Below are 17,759 nucleotides of genomic sequence, written 5' to 3' on the forward strand. Positions count from 1 at the left end.
GCTCATGTGTGATACAATGTAGTAAAGTTTATATGTGAAGTTACTGAGTTATGAGAAATTTAATTTAATCATTGCATTAAACTCCTGATAGGGATTAACTGAGTGGTAACTATAGACAGGTAGAATGAGGCTGGAAGAAGTGGTTCTTTAAAGGCATGCCTTCAAAATATACATATTTCCCCATTATTAGGGGATCACAAGTTTGCCTGCCTCTCAATTCTTTTTCCTTTCTGTTTCCTTCTCCTGAGCTTCTTTCATCCATCACACTCTTCTGACATGTCTTTCTATTTCACCTGAGTAATTAAGTGGGGAATTTTTGAACTAAGACCTCTGAAACTATGAGGCCGAAAATAGTTGTTTTCCTTTAAAATTGTTCATATCAGTTACTTTGGTCAAAATGGTGCAAAAGATGACTGAAAACAAAATTCGTACCAGAAGTGGGGTCATTGTTGTGACCAATTTGACCATGTAACTCAGAAGATTTAGGAGATTTGGGGGATTTGTTCAAGGAATTTCAAAAAATTTAGAGATGCGAACTGAAAAAAAAAAGTGTTAATGTTTTATGTGGACCTTAATGGGCAATTCTAGTCAGAGCTCAAAAGACCAGAATGCTGATAGTATGGTAAAAAAAATGCCTTTATGATGTTTCAGAAGAGAAGGGAGACTCTTGGAAATTGAACTAAATGACGCTCATTTTATATTCTGGCCAAAAAGTTTTAATATTTTGCCCATTTCCTGACATTTTTTGTGAGGCTGAATTTAAAGAGATGAATTTGTTAATTTGGTGGAAGAAATTTCAAAGCAACATTTTATTCAAGTGTTGACATGGGTATTTCTATCAGCTTTTAGCTAAGATTATTGTGAAAATTATGAACAGAAAGGAAAAGAGGAAGATTTTAAAAACTTGGAGTTTGCCCAGAAAACAGAGTAAAACTGGGCCTAAAAATATGGGTAGTCGTGGGGCTGTGGATTTGGCTCAAGTGATAGCACACTTGCCTGGCATGGGAACAGTGCTGGGTTGGATCCTCAGCACCACATAAAAATAAGATATTGCGTCCTAAGATGTTGTGTCAGCAGAAAACTAAAAAAATAATATTAAAAAAATTCTCTCTCTCTCTCTCTCTCTCTCTCTCTCTCTCTCTCTCTCTTAAAAAATATGGATGGTCATTAAAAACCTTATAGCTACCAACCAGACACTCTTAAGTACCTTATCTAGAAATAATAAGAAAGATGGCTTGAGGGCATCTCAGTGGGTTGACCACACCCTTCCCAGGGATTAAATTCCTCTGTATGGATTAAAAGTAAAACTTCTTTTAAGAAAAAACCCTAGGTCACCCTTTTTGTGCTGGGAAGCCTTGGGAGTTGTTTCACAATGCTCAGTCACCTAAGCACTCAGAGGCCACTATAGCCATGATACCTAGAGACTTATCTACTGCTTGAGAGGGCAGCATATCTTGGTGTTAAACACATAGTACTTGTTCTGCAGGATTGCAAGATACTGGATTTAGAGTGTCATAGATTCTTCCACAGATATTTCAAAAGAAGTCCTAGGAGGCCAGGCAAATTGCAATAGAATTATATTCTTTGCAGGCAGTTTCTGAGAAGACAATGCATTAAAAATATGAGTAGTAAACTAAAGTTACATAAGAGACAAGATTTGAAAGTAAAATGAAGTCTCCCACCTGGTCTTTCATTTGCAATCCTCTGAACTCAATTTCCCAAGTTGCTAGGATTACAGCTATGTATTAAAGTGACTCTAAAATAGTTCTTTGTTGTTGGTAAATTTGTGTGATACTCATATAGATGGAGTCAGGGGTCTTCTTTATGACCAAGTTCTTATTTCTCTGGGTTTATATTGTCTATTAGTTAATACCCTGTGACCTCTTCTCAAACAACTGACACGGTTTGTTCTTTATAAGCAGATGGATATAAGCAAGATGTGGTGGTGCTTGCCTGTCATACCAGAAGCATGGGGAGATGAGGCAGGAAGATTGCAAATTCAAAGCTATAATTAGCAAATTATTGAGGCTGTAAGCAATTTTTATAGACTGTGGTTCAAAATAAAAATAAATAAATAAATAAATAAATAAATAAATAAATAATAAATCTGAACATGTGGATCAGTGGTTAAATATATATAAACTTGAGGATTGTTTTTTGCAGTCTTAATGTATCAGGTTATTTTTCCACATGCTGATATATGTCTTATATGTCAGAAAGAGAAAGATGAAGATGGATTTTTTAGTTGTTTCAGCAAAATCTTGTATCAGTGATCTCTATTCTCAGATCCGAGATCTATGTACTAGTGCAAATAAGAGTGGTTTCGAACAATGAAATACATACAAAGCAGGAGTGACAACTAAGGCCTTGTGAAATTGATCACACAAATCAACAGGTAAACCAAGTTTAGATTCCAGATGAAATAAATGGGCAATAAATAAAATCACATGTGCTAAACAAAAGTACAACGACTGGTTGATTGTGTCAAATTTCATTCACTTAAGAAAACAATGAGGTGTTCAGTTGAAGAGCGATTGCCCAGCATGTGTGAAGCAATGTGTTTGTTTCTCAACACCACATATAAATAAATAAAAATAAAGTTCTATCAACAACTAAAAAACAAAATATTTTTAAAAAAGAAAACGAGGGCAGCAGGACGGAGGCTTCAAGGAGATTGACCAGCTGCTGCTAGAGTTCAGCCCAGAGAGAAGTGCATTGATGTTTATCACTGTATATATGGTTAAAGTAATTTGTGAGTAAATATGTATATATTTTTATTTATGGAAATTATATCACAGTTACATTAAAAATTATTTAACTTTTCTGTTCTCTGGTCTCTTAAAAAAAACAGCTTGAGATTTAAACTCATTAGCAATTCACCGAGTCAGCAATGTTCCCATATTCCTCCCCTCAGAAAAAGTGACTCAATAAGTATAATTTTAAAGTTTCTACTATTCACATTAAAAATGAAAAACTAAAGTCAGGCACAGTGGAGTGCCCCTGATTTCAATCCTTTGTTTCCTTCCCCAAATGGGCCTGGAGGTATAGCTCAGTTTGTACAGTGCTTGCCTTCTAAGCATAAGGCCCAGGATTCAATCCCCAGGATCATGAGGGTGGGGGGAGGGGTAGAAAGGACAAAGGAGTTTAATGAAATATTTGGAATGTTTCTATGGGTCATTTAAATAAAATGATTTTACATATGAAAAAAAAACTAAATTGTGAACCCATTACAGTTAGTCTCCAGTGTCTGACAAAATTAATCCTCTTATGGAGCAGTTCATTTCTAAGTTTCCTCTGGGAAATCAAGAGGAAAATATGCTAGCAGCTGAAATTTTGGAAATTCTGTTCTCTCCATTCATGGTATCTTCAATCATGGCCCAAAGCCCATGTACATAGCTTTGTTCTGGCAACCTGGCATTTCCCCAGATTGTATGCTAATGATTGCTGTAATTATCAGGAGAGAATCCCAAATCCAGGTGTGATTTTGTTTCTTTGCATAAGGTTTTGCTGGTATATAGGTGATTGAGTTGTTTTTTCTTCCTGAAATTTCTGAGAAGCAGAACCTCAAATTCAGAATGCTGGAACTGATCTTTAGCTTTATATTTGTATCTCAGTATATATCCTATATTTTCATCTTCTTGTTCACATTCCTAATACTAACTTTATCACTCCACAGTATAATAAACAGTTTCTCCTATTATATTTCAGACAGACACAATATTGTGTAACTATTTTTCTCCAACACTATATAGCACTGTTTATGGGATTTTTCTCTGTTGTATTTTATATGACAGAAAAAAAAAAGAGAAGATCACTTGGCTCTTTTTGTACAACAATGCTCATTTCTGCCCCCTCTTTGTCTTTCATAGATACAGATACCTTATTAGAAAGTCTTTGAGTGGGGATTCCCCATTGTAGTATTGACAGGATGATGTGTCCTCATGTCATTTTCATACTTTCTCTTGGCTCAGGGGTTTCTGAGCTATCCACAGCTCTATGTCTATATACTTTGGAGTGGCTAGCTAATTTGAGTCTCACTGTCCTCTATTGCCAAGAAAAAGTGGTCTGAAATATGGTATAAGGGTTAACAGGGGAGTAGTTAGATGCCCTGCAGTTACAAGTAATCTCCTAATACACACTTCACTTGAAGAAACTTTATTTCTTCTTTTTTTTACTACTGACAATTCAATTCTGCTACATAAAAATTGTCATGCAGTTGTTTCTTTATCTTCCTCATTCTAATACCTTGAAATTACACCGAGAATCAATTTAACCATGTTATATATTAGTTGTGTTTTAAATGGTTCAGAGTTTGCACTATTTTAAAAAATGACTTTTTTAAACTTACATTCTCACCAACAGTGTACAAGGGCTTTCTTTTTCCCATACTCATAGTTTCTTGAGTCTTGGTTATTATTAAATTATTGACAAAATCTGTTCTCTCTCTATTGGGGGGAAGGCTATTGGGAAATAAACCCAGGGACACTCAAACACTGAGCCATATCCCAAGGTCTATTTTGTATTTTCTTTAGAGACATGTTCTCACTTAGTTGCTCAGTTCCTCACTGTTGCTGAGGCTGGCTTGGAACTCTCTATTCTCCTGCCTCAGCCTTCTGAACTGCTGGAATTATAGGCATGCACCACCTTGCCTGGTGTTAAAAGCTATTCTAACAGTGGTGCTTTGTATACAATTGTCCACTATTTAACTTGTGCATCAATTCCCTGATGAAAGATTGTATAGTTCAGTCTGTCATGTAGCCAAAGAGAGTGTGTGTTACAAAAATTTGGGGGGATTAATAGTAAAGTATTATTTTTAACACCTTAAGTATTATTTTAACACCTTCTCTGCACTGTTGCTTGGGATTTTAGCAGCCCATTGAGAAACTTGTACAGAAATGAGAAATGACTGGATTGTGATCTAGGGGAGATTTGCACGTGTTCAGTAAGCTTACTCCCAGTGCTTGAGGATTTAAAATGGCTTTATATTTGGGGTCCTTCAGCCTAAGCCTCTCACCATTCTTTTGCCAAGTGTTTTGTTTTATGTGAGACAATTAGTTTCTTTCATTGAACGGAAGCTATTAAGATATAATACATTAATTGATGACAATTTTTCTTTCTGAAAATAATTGGCAGTCTTGTGATTTTTACAGGTGAAAACCCAAGATTGGAGCTTTTTGTTTGCTGAAAACTCATAAAGGCAGAATCCAGTTCTTTTAGATTTAATTTCTCTCTCCTGATCCCAGGAGTTAAAGCCCATAGAGGTCCTTGCCTGAACATAGACAAATATCACTTTTTCTCTGATCTTAGCACTTATGAATGTGTAGATCCTTTCACAGCACAATGTAAATTAAAATAGAAAGCACAGAAAACTGTTTAGTTAGGGTGTCCAATATATGGTCCCAATCTTGCTCTTCTCAGGGTGACACTGGCTGTTGATGTTTCTGTTTCAATTATGTAGCATACTGTCTAAGGCCTAAGTCTACCCTAGCTTTTTAAAATCATTAAGTGGCAGATATGTTCCCAGTTGTGCACAGATATAAATCTCTCAACAAATAAACACACACACACACACACAAAACATGATGAAAGTGGATTAAGAACAAAGAATTGCTTTACCAAATCTATCCCCCAATAAACAGATTAGCCAAGAAGCAAAGAAAGCACTGAGACCGGTGGTGGTGGCAGCTGCTAAGGCAGATTTGTTTGGATTGGTGGGTTTACTACAGGAGTACTCATGGTTGGATGGGAAGGCTCAACCTTATGCTTTTTCCTCTTTCTGCTTTCCTCTCTCTACCTCCTCCCACCCACCTCCCATAAGTACTGATGGACAAAAGGTGACTAAGGAGAGGGGGAAAATATCTTTGGCTGGTGATATCAGAAAGCTGTTTGTATTCCCAGCAAGGAGACAGGCGAGAGGGGGAGAGAGACAGTAAAGCTCAGTCTCGGCTGTGCGCGCTGGGGAACTGCACTCCATCTCCCTGGGGCACACGCTAGAGAAGTGCCCATCCCCAAGCTCGCGCCTACAAGACGGCCCCCTGCATGCTCCTGGTGAATGGAAAGGCGACTCTGATGGGTGGGAAGTATACGCTGGACTTGACCATCTTTCTCTTTCTGTCTTTCAGCACGTACCTTGTGCAGCGGGAGAGCTGTCATTTCAGCATCAGGATTCAGAATTGATTCAGGCCGCGCAGAGGAGGGCATATCTCAGCTTCCATTGTTGTGGGTCTTGGCCTGGAAATAGTAGTTTTTCTCAGAAAAGATGCAATTAACATCTAATTTGTTCAGGTTCGGTACAGGTTTTGTAGGGACTGCGGTGAAGCGACCTAGGTTGGGAATCTTGCATTGATTTCTGCATGGCAATGGGATCATGGTTGTGACATCAAAACTTTTGTTTTGTTTTGTAGCCTTAATGTTTCCCTATTAACAAGCTTGGGGAAAGAGTGGGAAGAAACCCAGGAAAACCAAGAGAAGGACCTGATTCTCCATGTAAGAGGGAAGGAAAAGATAAATTTCCGCCGCCCTGTCCCATATTTTATTATTTATTTATTTAGCCTCTTAAACTGTAGGCTCTGAAGTATTTGCTGAACTAGCTTCAAATATGGGCTGCAAAAATATCATTGGACTCCTTACTGTGTCTCTACTTGTAGACTCAGTTGGTAGTTTGCAAAACAAGTGCTAAAATAGTGCAGTGATGTGTGGGAGGAGACCATAAAGGTAATTCATTTCAAGTGTGGAGTCTACCTAAGGGTGAGTTGCTTGAGCCACAGGTAAAGTTGAATAAAGCAATTTACCATCATTTTGTCTCCTCACCCTTCTGCATTTTTATTCCTCTTTTATTCCTCCACTCTGGGGCGATTGTGTAGCCAGGAACAAGATATTTTATTAAAATGTTAGAGTGAAAACAGCTAAGTGAAAACAACAGAGAGGTTTGAAATATTAAAATTGGCCCTTTGCTTCTTAATACATGTTAATAGAATGCCCCTCTTCAAGGCTTTCTTTTCTAGGATAAGTGTTTAAAGAAAAACCCTGTAAAGGAAACGTTAATCTTTCCCCATCTGGCTTTAAGAGTATTTGCAGGAACAAATCACCAGTGAGAGAAACTTGTTTGGCATTTTTGTTTTGTGTCATTTTTGGTTCATTAAAACAATTTGAGGGCTGGGGATGTGGCTCAAGCAGTAGCGCGCTTGCTTGGCATGCGTGCGGCCCGGGTTCGATCCTCAGCACCATATACAAACAAAGATGCTGTGTCCGCCAAAAACTGAAAAATAAATACTAAAAAAATTTCTCTCTCTCTCTCTCTCTCTGTCTCTCTCTCTTTAAAAAAACAATTTGAATTCATTGAAACAAATGTGAAAAGAAAATATAGTTTATATGTTTAGGGCAAAATCCAAACTCTGTAAAACAAACACATTTTTCTTAAAACACAAAGAACATTCAGCAATACAAAGAAGATACACATTTTATTTATTTCAACTTCCAGAGATTGGAATCATGGTATCTCCAAAACATTTTGGTCAGTTCTGTTATTTTATCCAGAGAAAAAAACATATTAATGATAGATATGTAATAAAAATTGAGAAAAAAATGCTTTGCACAGTTTGTACTTTTAAAAAATGAAAGAAAAGTAAGGTTTAAATATGCTTCTATTTTACATTTAGTGGTTTCTCACATTTAGTGGTTATTCTTTTACATTTAGTGGTTATTCTTTAACATAGTGATTTTGATGTTTCTTAGAAATTCTTAAATGTCAAAACTCAGTTAATAATAAAAGCAAATTTAAAAAGTTGTGGCTTATAATGTTGAAGAAAATGTGAAGGTGGGTTCTAAAAAACTGGTATAATAATAAAATACTTATTTAGTTTCTAATTCAAAATACTTAAAAATGTCTACTCTTTTATGCTTCAGTTATTTTATGTCAGCTGCTCAGACTGAAAGTACTCATTTTCCAAAGATTCTTCTTCCAAACTACAAACTCATATTCCAACCAAAACACTGATCCCTGCTCTGAAGTAATTGCCCCAACATGTTTGCCTGGATCAAGAATAGCTTCCCATTTACTTGTTATTTGGGCACCAGCTCTCACAATTAGCCTTCCTACACCAGTTTATTTAATTTGGAACATAGAACTTTCCAGGAAAACATCAAACATGCTACTGAGACAAGAAGAGTTTGACTCAGTTACAACATCAGCAAGGAGCTTAGTTGCTATTAGCCAAGGTGATAATTTCTTTGTACAATATGTTGATCTTTGTAGCATATATGGAATTATTTGAGATTGGGTGTGTTCCTATAGCAATAAAGAGAGTTGACAGCACTTATCAAATAAGGACAAACAATCCATGTCCACTAAATGACAAGATTCTTGAAAGTAAACTCTTGGAAAAGAGACATGTGAAAAGAAAACACTATTAGACATGTATGTAGATAAATGCTCATGACTTTATACTTTTAGCAATGGGAGACTCTGTTAAGAGTTTCCATTCTGCATGCCTATGATTTGCACCAAATGTTTAAGGTTGATTGTGTTTTCAGGTAAGAATAACTTGCATTCCACAGCTGTCTATTGTGACACTGTGTATATTTATACATGAAATTGATAATATTGTGCAAGAACTTATAGGATTAATACACTGTCACCAAAGATAATATAAAGTAATGCTTTCCACAGAAGAGACCTGAGGCTTCAATGAAGAAAGGGTACAAATCTTCAAATCAAGGTATAAACATGATTATTCCTCAGGTAAAGTGCTAAGTATTCCATGAAGATCATGGGTTTGTTTCCCACCATGGCTAAAAATAGGCTTAGTCTGCACCCCTAGTCATGGGCAGAGACATCTCACAAACAGGTTTTTGAAATTAACAAGAGGAGGGGAGACATCAATGGATGAAAACATTATTACTCTCAAAAGAGTGATTCAAAGTATATGTCCTACCTGTGGTGCGGTGGGCCAGAAATATGTGTTTAGACTTTATACTTGAATGTGAAGGGCACTTTTGACTGGGGTAAAAAGCAAAGGAGGTTTCTAGAAAGATATTACAGGTGTGGAGATTCCAAGTCAGACCTACCCATTGAATTGACTCCCTGGATCTGTAATTGTGGTCACTCATCCAATATCACCATCAAGGACTGAAATTGTTAACATGTACTTCAGTCCTCTTTGGGTTAGTGATGGTGCAGCAGCTGTCAGTCAGAGATTGTGCTTTACCTACATGGAGCCACTGATCCAGCTGTGAGTTAGGATCCAATTGTGTAGTTGCTACATGGGAGCAAGGTGAACACTATTCTTTAGAGTGACAATCAACCGATGAGACACATTCACAGCACTGGATAAGCAATCAAAATATGAACATTTTATTATTCACCCTCTCCTTCCTCCAAAATTTCCTGAAATTATTAAAGAAATGGTAGATTCACAGGGAAAATGATGAAACAGAGAGTTACCTCCTTCCTCCACTTGTGCCTACCATTAGGAAGTAAAGGAAATGATAATTGCTTATACAGAAAACAAAACTCTAACTCAGAATCCTATGTTTAAATATCCTCTGGAGTTCCCTTTGAGAGAACAGCTCAACATAAAACACTTTCATTTTGACTAAGAAAAGATAATTTGAGAGGGCACCCCAGATAGTTGTTCACATTTTAAATATCACATTCTATGTTTTATCTTGTAGGTTGTATATCATTCAACTTAAACTAAAAACAAAACACCACACAGGCACATGCTACTGGCTATGAGGAACATTTTTTATCCTGTGTAGAATAGCAGAATAATTCTTTTGACTTATTGCCTATATTTTAAAACATCTTGTCAAAATATGCCTAATCTCTAAGAGTACAAATGCTTTAAGCAAGTCCTGTTCTATGAGAGCTTGTCTTAGGGCCAGTATTGGGTCTATGGAGAAGATTATCTATACATTTTTAAAATTTACATGAAGTTCTCATTACTTTCATGTTGATGCATAAGAACATTTCAATATAATCATAAAGCTTATAGGAAAGGATTATTTGAGTTCTCAAAGCACTTCTTAGGAAAATGAAGGTTAGCTATCAAAAGGCTTTAGCAACACTGAAGTCCATGACTTCTTAATGAAACCTGAAATCTGAAATTCTACCATGTCTGAAAACTCCTCTTTAAAATTTCTCACACCCAGGAGGCTGAGGCAGGAGGATTGCAAGTTTGCAGCCAGCCTCTGAAAATTAGCAAGACACTAAGAAAGTTAGGAAGACTCTGTCTCAAAAATTAAGAAGGATTGGGGATGTGGCTCAGTGATAAAGTGCCCTAGGGTTCAATCCCTAGTACAGTAAATTAATAAATAAAATATCTTACAGAATGGGACAGAAACTAGAATACATTTCTACCATGACTTGCTAATAACCAATTTCAAATACAAGTTTAAAGTGCCTTACTTGTACACACACACACATATACAAATACTTCCCAAACAGGAAACAAATATTATTTTATATAATTAGCTTATCTAATGAGATTAATAACATTTATTCACCATTATTTCTATTTGCACAAGTCAGACTATCAGAACGGGAACCCTAATAAATTATCAAATGTACTTTTTCTAGTCTCTATAAACTTTTAAAGCCATAAGCCATTTAAATATAATCTTAACATTTGAAGAACTATCAATAGCCATCTCTTCTCTGTGGGGATTGACCTTATTATTTAAAATGGTTGTGGCAATTTAAATTTATTTTTTAACATTTAGTTTGAAAATTTAAATATATCTAAATAAAAAGAAAGCAACACATGAAAGCTAGTGTTGATATTTACAGAGTCAGCCAGACAGCCACAGGGAACTAAGCTTAGAAACACATTCACTGCAGGCAAGTGTACTGCCTCTCCCCACAGAGCACCTGCACATGTGACTCCTTAGCAAGAATGCTCAGTGTCAGAGGGGGCACCCTCTTGGGTTTCAGGGAGTGCAATTCAAATGAAAAACAAACACTGCTAACAACATCAATATCAAAGCCCTCTGCTCCTCTCATGGTAGAAGTTTCTGAAGTCAAATTTTCTCCAGTGACTTACTTTTTAACTGTAGTATAAATTCTTTTCTACAAGCAAATTTTTAATTCCTTAGCAAAATGACAAGTGCTTTCTTTCAGTACCTGAGAATTAGGTTTTATGTAAATGAACTATTTTAATTTATTCCTGGAGGTTCACATAATGCTAAGTTAATATTGTATTGGAATCCCCAATTAGTATTTCAGTGACTGCACACACATTACTTCCTTAAATGAGTGAATACTAAATTATCAATCTATGGGGCATGAATAAATGTGGGTGGAAAGGATAAGTTTGTAATACTATTTCTTCAGATTAACTTTTCTGATGATGTTTGGGCTTGACTCCTGTCCCCCAAATATATATCTGGATAATCAGCAGCAAGGTAAGTTTTCTAACTTGCCTTTCAGCATTTTCTTGAAAGGCTTACTAATTTTTCTTCCTGTTTACATGGGAAAGGAAGAGAGACAGCGGGGATTTTCTGAAGATAAACCTCAAGGAAAGCCCTGTGATGCAGATTTTGATCTGAATGAAAATTTTAAAATTTTTGTTAATAACTGTCAGATTGAAATATCTTAAAGTCTGCTAAATCAGTTTAGCTAGTATCTCATAGCTTTACCCAGAACTGAGAAATTTATGTGGCTGAACTGAATCCACAAAATTTGTAACCAGAACAAATCACAAAACTCAACCATATGAACTTTTAAACAAAACCATGATATGTCCATATATGAAAATACAAGGCAAATTTTTACATATAATTATACTGCACTGATTTAAAAAAAATAGAAGGGATATGAAGGGAGCCAGGGGGAGGAAGAACAGGAGGGAAAGAGCAGGTACTGGGGAATGAGGTTGATCACATTATAAGATGAATGTATGTATGAATATGCCACAATTAATACCAGTATTATATATAATTATAATGCACTAGTAAATACCATGAAAATAAATGAATCTGAATGGCAGGCTGGTTTTTCTTTAAGCAAAAGCCATTTCCTGGGGAGGGGTGGATACTTCTCTGAATATGCCAGAAAGATCCAGTTCAGTAACTGAATTCTCTGTTTTCTGGTCCGCCCCTTTGTGCAGAGCACCAACTTCATGCATCTAGGCTGTGAAGGAGAGAGCTGGGTCTGTTGTTTCTTTTTCTCATATAGTTCTTATGAAGCGCATTAATAATAAAATGGTATTAAGTGACCCCAGTGTCATGCTCTTCTCAGTACTTCAAGAAGTCCACTCACCTTATCTCTCAGTATTCTTATGCTAATTTTAGGTTTTATTAGAACTTTAACTTTCTCAAAGAATCTGCAAACCAGCTGCTTAAGTTTGGGCTCACAGAAGTCAAAAGCATGATTTATACATGTTAGATATGACAAGAGGAAAAACTATTGTAAAACTGCAATTGCATACAGTGAATCAAAATGCCTTCCGCTGTCATATATATCTAATTAAAATAAATAAATAAAGTTTAAAAACTATTGTGTCTTAGCAGTAGGGCTTGGAGATATTTTTAATGCCTCATTTTCTGAAACAGGAGAGTGATTATATTTGTAAATATTAACAATAACAACACAATTTCTAAGTTTTCAATATAAGTTTTAAAAGACCCTGTACTGTGCGCTGCAGGTCTGCAGAGACAAAAGAGTGAGTATCCAGAGCAAGACTCCCACCATAGGCTCCATGTCTACGTTCTCAGGGGCGCTCCCACCCATGTCCACATTTTGCTTGGTGCAGATGTCTGGTGCGCACCCTCCTCTCCTCTCCTCTTGGACCCGGAGTATAGGTACAACCTACAGCTAAAACCCCTCACCCAGCCACCCAGCACTCCTTGCCCCTGACACCAGCGGATCCCCCCCATTCCAGTCGGCTCTGGGCCAGCCCTCCTCGGGTGCCGCTAGAGGCCCTGGTGGCAATCTAGAGAAGTGCAGGAAGGGACACAACACTTGCCTGAGGAACTTTTGCAATTAAAATAATAACAATAGTGATAAAACAGGAATAGATAATTTTCATGGTTTGCTAAGACCAGAGTTCACACTAGAAGTACTAGAATTCTAGCTGAAACATGTAAATTCTGACTAACTTTTCATATATCTTCACTCCTTCTTAGGGCTTCAGGAAATCAGGAAAGCTCACCATCCAGCAATCAGCAGTGATGAGGAAAACATTGACAAGTAGCTTGCTGGGAGGGTGCATTTGGTAATTAGAAAAATGCTGTAGGAGATAAAATGATCTTTATTCATTCATCAGATGCTTTTCTGGTGCCTCCTGCATGTCCTGGGCTCTGAATCTTTAATTTCTTATCTTAAAGCAAACATAAATTAAGGATTTATGTTAAAGGTCCAACATTAAAAAAAAAAAAAACATAAACCAACCATTTTGTGTGTTTGTGTGTGCGCATGCATAAAGCCAAGTATACACCAAATAGGGGAATGATCTTGAAGTTGGCATGAGCCTCCAATAAGAGAAGAAACCAACAGCTGATATGCAGAACCAAATGTCACTAATAAAGAGAACTGTAGATACAGTCTGCCTAAATGAAACTGAAAACTTGGCATTTCTTGACCAATGCCTTTAGTCCTCTTCACACAGCTGGGCAAGCCCAGGGCATTGGGAAGCTTGAGGTCCTGCCCCTGAGAGGAAGAAGGATCATGTTGGCCAGCTGCTGTGAAGCCCTGTCTCAAGGTTCTTCACAGGTTAAACATGACTTCACTCATTTCCCTTTTTCATTAGCTATTTTCTTCCTAAAAGTTCTTATTTCTACATGTTTTATTTAAATCTGAGAATGTATTTAATTTAACTTTCACAGTGGAAGCCAATTTGTTATTAAATCTTCTGAATATGAAAATATTGTGAATAAAATATAGAATAATTACTATTAAAAGTAATTTTTCCCATTATCACTCAAGCAACATATCCTGGGGAACCAATAGACTTCAGAGAGAATAAATGTCATCTTTGTGATAAAAACTACACATCTCAGCATCTATTTGGGTTCTGCCTGATAAGCTGTGTTCTCTGTAATTAGTTCTTGGAAGCTGGGGCTTTCACAACCAACAGATGATGCATCAGATTACAAAAAACTCAAATCAGGAAGAATATTATCATAAACTACATGTTTGTGTTTACCCCCAATGCACATTCTAGGTATTCGAAACTTTGTTTCAAATCCAGCCTGCCCAGCCTATGAGGACCTTCTGTAGCTAAGACTGGTGTCTCAGACCTGAGAATTTCAAGTATACAAAAAATACTGCAAGGATATTTTGAAAAATGCTTACAGGAACATTTTGTCTAACTATATGGAGACAGACTCATAGACATGTTCCTGGTGTTCTGCAGGAATAGAATTGGAGATGCTTGGGATTAAAATGGATATCAGAGTTAACAGGCCAACACTCCATTCAAACACTACCATGTCCTCGGTGTGGTCCTTGATTGTGTCCACCTGTGCGAGCCACTGGAATTTCTTTAGTGCTCAGGCAGGTCCATCAGGGAAAAAGGGAGACAGAACCTCCTTCAATCACAGCATAAAGACTGTCATTCCCTAACCCACCATAGGGGATTCCAGGGGGAAGATTCTAGTGTATCAAAGACATAAAAGGTGACTCTGGTTTATATTCACTCCTTTGGGAGTAGAGAGAACGGAACAGAGCTGAAAGTTTTTTTTTTTATTAAAAATTAAATCAAAAATTTAATCTTGATGTATAAAGAACATTGAGTCATCAAGAGACAAAGTTTCTAAACATAATTTTATTTTTTTACTGGTTGCTCAAAACATTACAATGATTTTCACATATCATATTTCATATATTTCATTCAAGTAGGGCATGAATTCTTATTTTTCCCACATGTACAGATTTCAGGATCACACTGGTTATACATCCACATTTATACATACTGCCAAAATAGTGTCTGTTGTATTCTGCTGAAAACATAATTTTATAAATGAAGAATATAAACTTCACATCTTTCAATATATAAAGTTTAAAAAAGAATAACACCAATAAGTTTGGATTGAAGATCTCATTTACTAAATGGAGAAATTAGTATAAAAACAGAATGCCAGTCTACACAGTGCAACAGTTTCAGTAGAAACTGAAAGAGAGTTTAAAATGTTATGAGTTTAGGTATTGAAATTGTTAGGGCAGATGGCAAAAAGCTAAGAAACTTGTCTGCAAATGTATATACTTATATTCTTGTTGACCTCAAACAAGTAGTGTGAAGTAAGTATATATTTACTCTGGGACAGGTAATTTTTTTTTGTGTGTGTGTGTTTGTGAGGGGACCACTGGGGTTGAGTTCAGGTGCACTCAACCACTGAGCCACATTCCCAGCTCTATTTTGAATTTTATTTAGAGATGATCTCACTGAGTTGCTTAGTGCCCCTGTTGCTGAGGCTGGCTTAAAACTCAGGATCTTCCTGCCTCAGCCTTCTGAGCTGCTGGGATTACAGTCATATGCCACCACACCTGTCACAAGGGATATTAAAATAAAATTGGTGGAGAGAATTGAGTTTAGATTCCATCTACCTGGAGATACTGCATTATTCACACTAACCAAACATATAAATATGTGATAGGTTCTAATTACCAAAAAAAAAAAAAAAAAACAGAAGAAGAGTTGATGTGGTTTTTTTCTCCTATGAAGTTAACAGATTAATATTATCATAGGCTTCATGTTTGTGTTTTCCCCCAATGCATATTCTAGGTCTTTGAAATAAAGTTGTATATAAATGTGATTGTGTTATAAGGTGGGGCCTTCCCAAGATGAGCTTGACATATTCATGCTATGCTCATGAATGAGACTAGTGTCCTTATTAAAGAGATTCCAATGAGCTCCCTGGTTGGTTTTGCCATATGAGGGCACTTAACAAAGATGCCATGTACAAAGTAGGAAGTAGGTCCATATAATTCAATAATATTCAGTCTTAGAAAAGAAGAGAATTCTGACATCACCACATGGATGAATCTTGAAAATAGTAAGTGACATAGACACAAAAAGAAAAATAAAATATTTTTTGTGGTGCTGGGGATTGAAAAAATAAAATATTGGGACTCCAAGATGGCCGCAAATAGAGTGCATCACACCTCGTGTACTGCATCACTGCGCAGGTGAATAATGAGTTAGAATGACAAAAAATTATCTTGTTAGGAATTTACAGCAAAATTGGGGTACACCAAAATCTAGAGGAAGGATTTCCAGCACCAAGGTCCGGTAATTGAGTCTCAAATATGAGCCAACTGTGCGACCGGAGATGCAGGCTAACTGATCCGCGCAGCCCGCCCCGGGGCTACAGACGGCGGGGTGATGCCGAGAGGCGACCAGCAAGCAGAGAGAAACGTTGCTATGAATTCAGTGGAATCCTGCCGGCTGTGCCCTCACTGAGCCCTGGGCTGAGTTCGAGATTTCAGACGGGGAAGGAAGCGGTCCAGTTCTATCCCCCACAATGGAAACTCCACCAAGGAAGCCAGCGGCCACCATCTTGGAGAGCTGACATAACCACCACCACTCTCTGACAGATTGCAACAATAAAACAGGTGTGTGTTACTCAACCCACCTCCCATACAGTGGGGAATTCAAATAAAATCTCTCCTAGGCTTTCCAGGGGAGGGATTATGAGAATGAGCCTGCATAAAGACGCTGGGAAAGCTAGAGACACCTGACCTCCAACTTCCTCTCCCATCATCGGTGAAAACGAAACCTGTCTTGCCTGCGCTGGGGGAGAGGCAAGCAGAAAAAATCAAAACAATAGAATGCTGGGGTTTCCAATAGCCACCCTCCACACCAAGCAAACTTCAGGCCCAGAGTACAGTTTGAACTGCTGAGAGAGGCATCACTCAGGGGAAGACTGGGCTAGCAGGAAAAACCAGGACTAGCAGGAGAAACCAGGGGACTAGAGGACAGGCCCTTGCGACCGGGCTACAGGAGATCGCACGCCCGCCGGCGGCAGCCCACCCGCAGCCCACGTGACTGGGCGGCTGGAGACCGTCTGCCCGCCGGCAACCGACTGTGCGACTGGGCAGCTAGATATCGCCCACCCGCTGGCGACAGCCCACCTGCTGCCCGAGCAATTGGGTGGCTGTAGACCGCCCACCGGCCGGTGACTACCCACATGACTGGGCAGCTAGAAACCACCCGCCCGCCGGCGACCGCAGGGCTAGACCCCGAGGTGCGGCCAAGCAGGTACATCACAGAGGCTCTAGGAAGAGGTCTATAGCCAGGCCTTCATGAAGTAGCCAACCCAACCAGGAGCTGAAATCAACCAGAGACAGTCCAGTCTCACCCCCCACTTCAGACACCCCGGCAAGGAGTCTGGGGCCCACCATAGCAGAGAGGTGACATCACTGAAGCTCGGCTGTCGGAATTCCTTCTCAGCAGAATTCACTTTAGTAGGCACAGTCTACCAACACAAAGGAGAGACAACAGAGATATACAAAACCAAAACAAAACTATAGGAGAGAGCAGAAACACAGCAATCAAATAGAGCTGGAAAGTAACGTGAACAACATGAAGAAACAAGGGAAAAGAGGATGACAAACAATGCAGGACAATGTAAATCTACAGGAGGACCTAGAAGCATCAGAAACATGGATAGGGAAAGAACTCAAGGCATACCTAACTCAGGTGGAAAGGAATATTAGAGAAGACATGAGACAGCAAGTGCAAGCAATGAAAGTATGTTTTGAAAACGAATTAAACAAACAAATTCAAATGGCTAATAACGAGATTTACCAGGAGATTGAG

The sequence above is a fragment of the Callospermophilus lateralis genome, unplaced genomic scaffold (genome assembly GCF_048772815.1).
Source record: "Callospermophilus lateralis isolate mCalLat2 unplaced genomic scaffold, mCalLat2.hap1 Scaffold_139, whole genome shotgun sequence".
Lineage (NCBI taxonomy): Eukaryota > Metazoa > Chordata > Mammalia > Rodentia > Sciuridae > Callospermophilus > Callospermophilus lateralis.